The sequence below is a fragment of the Triticum dicoccoides genome, chromosome 2B (assembly GCF_002162155.2).
Source record: "Triticum dicoccoides isolate Atlit2015 ecotype Zavitan chromosome 2B, WEW_v2.0, whole genome shotgun sequence".
Taxonomy (NCBI): Eukaryota; Viridiplantae; Streptophyta; class Magnoliopsida; order Poales; family Poaceae; genus Triticum; species Triticum dicoccoides.
The window spans coordinates 755,422,563-755,426,910 of record NC_041383.1 but is presented as its reverse complement, the minus strand read 5'-3'; positions in this window follow the sequence as shown (position 1 = coordinate 755,426,910).

Here is a 4,348-nt window from a genome sequence, read left to right as displayed (position 1 = left end):
GAACGGTCGACGCATCGCGGAGTCGTGGCTGGAGTGAAAACCGACGAGGTTGCTCAAGCAGGCGGTATCCCTTTGTGCCGTTGTCGAGGTAGCCGAGAGCGTGGGTGGTGGAGCCGTGGTCGAGGTAGCCGTGCGAAGAATGCCGTGGTCGATGTTGAGTCAGGGTGGCCTGTCTCGAGGAAGTCGCCGTGGAGCCGTGGGTGCAAGGTGGCGCCGAGTTAGTCATGGGCGTAGTGGTGTCGAAGTAGTGGTGCGCTGGGAAGAAGATGTTGACGACGCGTCGCGGCGGGTTTGCCAAGCCTGGGGACACATCGTGGACGAAGGCACGCACCGGTGTTGCCAGCACCGGGCATGTGTAGACGAACGAAGACAAAGTTGATGAAGTGCTGCACCAGGCTTGCCAGGCCCGGGGACACGTCGTGGATGAAGGCACACATCGGTGTTGCCAGCACCGGGCATGTGTAGACGAGGGACCTGCACGAGTTGTACGCCATGTGGGAGAAGTCGGAGGGGCCAACAGAGAAGAACTCGATGACGATTGCGGGGTCCATCGGCGCAGGACCGATGTCACCAACGGTGGTCGGAGTAGACGAAGTGGTCGGGGTAGATGACGGCGACGCTGGCGACGGGCTGGCGCTTGGATGAAGAAGAAGGGGGTGGACGGGCGGTGGCGGCGGCTACGAAGGTAGCGGTGGAGGCGGCCAAAGAAGAGCGGCGGCGGTGGCGGCTAGGTTAGGAGTGCGGCGGTGGTGCTCGAAGTAGGCGAAGAACCCTGACAGTGTGACGAAGGCCGATGCAGACTGTGATGTTCCCGCGCCAAGGGAGACGGCACGGCACATACCACGGGAGGTCGACGCGCAGTGACGGCGGAGTGGCCCGCGGGCCTCGGCGCTACGGCCCAAAGGGGCGACGCAGCGGCGACAGGCGGGTCGGGGCGACGGCGTGAAGACCTCGGGGAGGCGGCGGGGACCGCGGGCCGCGACGCCGCGGCCCGAAGGGGCGACGCAATGGCGGTTCACGAGTCGGTGCAACCGCGGGGACGGCCTCGGGACGGCGGCGTGGACCGCATGCCACGCTCGCTACGGCCTGACGGGGCGATGCAGTGGCAGCGCGAGGGTCGATGCAGCCACGGGACGGCCTAGAGCGGACGCCCTCGGGGCGGTGGGGGACCGCGGGCCGCGGCACTACGGTCCGAAGGGGCGACGCAGCGGTCACGCAGGTCGATGCAGCCGGGAGAAGAACCACGGGGTGACGGCGCTGCGGCCCGATGGGCGACGCAGCGGCAGCCCGATGCTCGATCGGTGGAGAGGCGCGCTGAACTCGGGGACGATCTTCACGGGACCTGCGGAGGCGCGCGTAACCGACGGGCCAGGTCGGTCGCGCGACATAGATGAGGCGGATCGCGGCGGCGAGCGGGTGATCAAGCCGATCGCGCGCGAGGTCGGGGACACCGCTCGGTGGAGGCGTGGTGGCGACGGAGTCTGAAGCCGGCAGCGGCAGGCGGCAGGGCAGCTATGACTGGCCGCCGCATGGCGCGAGGCCGCCAGGTCGGGGTGATGCAGGAGTCCCAGTCGGAGCAGGGCAGTGACGGCCGGCGTAGATCGACGGGCGGGCCGTCGCGCGAACGGCGGCGGTGAAGTGCCACTGCATGACGCGAGGCTGCTGGGTCGGGGCGACCCGCGGGCCGACGCGCGAGGCCGCCGCGTCGGGGCAACCGACGGGCAGACGCGCGGACGACACGCGAGGCCGCCGGGTCGATGAAGAAGCCGGCCAATCGCGCCGGTGTTGGATTAGAGGCGCACGGGGTTGACGGCGGCGGTGGACGACGCAAACCGGATCACATAGACCGGAAAACCAAAAAGTAGACACCGATCATGGTGACCGGCGAGAGAGAGAAAACCCAGATCAAAGGATCGGGGAAAAAAGACTCTCTAGGGCAGCCGGCCAACACGGCCGGCGGGCGAACCCTAGGTACGGGCGGCGCGGCCCCCGGTGGCGGTCATGGAGGCCGACCGCCCCGGGGGCGGCGCGCAGATGCGGAAGCGGCATCGGTTAGGGTTTAGGATCGACTTACGATAGATACCATGTTAGAACGAAACGAGGAATTTGGTGAAATAGTTCGTTGTATTGCTTGAGCCTCGTGGGCATACAAATAGGAGTACAATCATCAACTTGGAGTACAAGACAAGCCAGAACAAATGCTAGTCTATCTCGTCTTTCTTAAAAAACATTATACTCAACACGGTTCATAAAGCTGAAAAGGTTGAAATGGAGAGTAAAGATGCATGTGCAGTGTGAGTCTTTATTTTTTATTTTTTGATGAGGCCTACTATTAGTAGCTTGCGTTGAGAAGAAAAAAATTAATATAGATCTTCAAACTACCTTTTGTCACCATTGTACATGGCCTGATCAGCCTCTCTTGGTAGTCGCTGCGCCAAGCGAGGAAAGTGTTGCTTTATTACATACCAATAGGATATCGACACGAGTCATCATTACTAATGAATCTGCTAACCATGACAAGAACAACAATGGGTCTCGTCAGTCATCGGAGAATACAATATAAATATGGCACATGCTATTATTGGCAGTGCAAAGCAGAGGGGGGCCATGGGAGCGCGTGATGCACGGTCCACTCAACGTATTGGGCAAGTTGGGGGAGTTTGTTAAATCAGAGAGCCCAATTCCGCCTCGTGGCCGCTGGCTGCCCACAAGCAGCATTCGACCGCTACGTAGTACGTTGGATGAACAAAAATATAACTATCTTAAATCTCTCACTCAGTGGAGCACTGGCTGGCTTTTGGTCAGCACTCAGCAGCCATGCATATGCGGCTAGACCTACTCCCTTCATTCCAAATTACTCGTCACTAAAATGAATGTATCTAGAACTAAAATACATTTACATATATCCATACGTGCGAAAAATAATCCGGAACGGAATGAGTAGATGCTAATTATTGATGAGTGTGTCTGCCTGCTGTTGTTGTTCCATGATGCGTGTCAGAACGAAAGGAGTGGATCCGTCGGCAGTACTAGTACATCGATCGAATATTTTCTTATTTTCATTTTTGAAATGCAGTACTACTACATCTACTATCGATTATTGATGACGGCTACTACCACGAAAGGCCTTTATTTTACACCCAGATGTTCCCTCGAAAGTGGGAGGAGAGCGCGCGTCGCTCACGCTTGGAACATAAGTGTAATTCCAACCCGCGACCCCAAACGGTCGGTCGTTTGGTCCAGACTTATCCGTTTGAGGTGGTAAAACGAAAGCTCATGTTAGGTTTGGGCCGGCATAAGGTCGGGATACTCAACCGCTAGGCCGCGTCCCCAACTTGTTTGTGTTGGACTTAAAAAACAAGAAAAACATGGGGAAAAAAGCCAAAGAAAGTATTAAAAAAAGGCATTGTAGAATAGCTTAAAACATAAATAATTTTACACCCAGTGTTCCCTCGAAAGTGGGAGGGAGAGGGTGCATCGCCCACGCCTGGAGCCTAAGGGCAACTCCAACGCGCGACCCCAGGCGGTCGTTATTTTGGTCCATACTGGTTCATTTGGGGTGGCAAAATGGACGCCCATGTCTGGTTTGGGCCGGCCTAGGGTCAGGGCACCTAATGTGCGGCCGCGTCCCTAAATTGCCCGTGTTGTACTTAAAAATACACCAAAAAAGGCATGGAAAAACCCAAAAAACAAACAAATTTTTAAAATAAGGCATTGTAGAATAGTTTAAAACATATATTATTTATTAAACAGTTAACTGGACGTCACGACTCATGCACAGTAAATGAGATGAAATTAAAAAAAACATAAAAAAGATAATGCGGCCACCCCACGTGCCGCAGAAGTCATCGCCGTTGCTAGTTCTTGAGTTTGCGTTGGTTTTTCCTTAAAAAGGAAAGGGTGATGCAACAAAGTAGAGATAAGTATTTCACCCAGTTTGAGAACCAAGGTATCAATCCAGTAGGGGACAACACATAAATCACCGAATACCTGCACAAACAATTAAAAAAAACTTACACCCAACGCGATAAAGAGTTGCCAATCGCTTCACGGTTACTTGAAAAAGTGAGATCTGATAGGGATAGATAAACGATAAAGTAAATATTTTTTGTATTTTTGGTTTATAGATCGGAAAGTAAAAGATTGCAAGAATAGTAGATTGGAAACTAAGATTGTAGATCGGAAACTTGTATGATGGAAAATAGACCCGGGGGCCATAGTTTTCACTAGAGGCTTCTCTCAAGATAGAAAATAATACGGTGGGTGAACAAATTCCTGCCGAGCACGACGGCGTGGTGACTGTGATGGTGAAGTGATCCTCGCAGGGCTTCGCCTAAGCATTACGAAA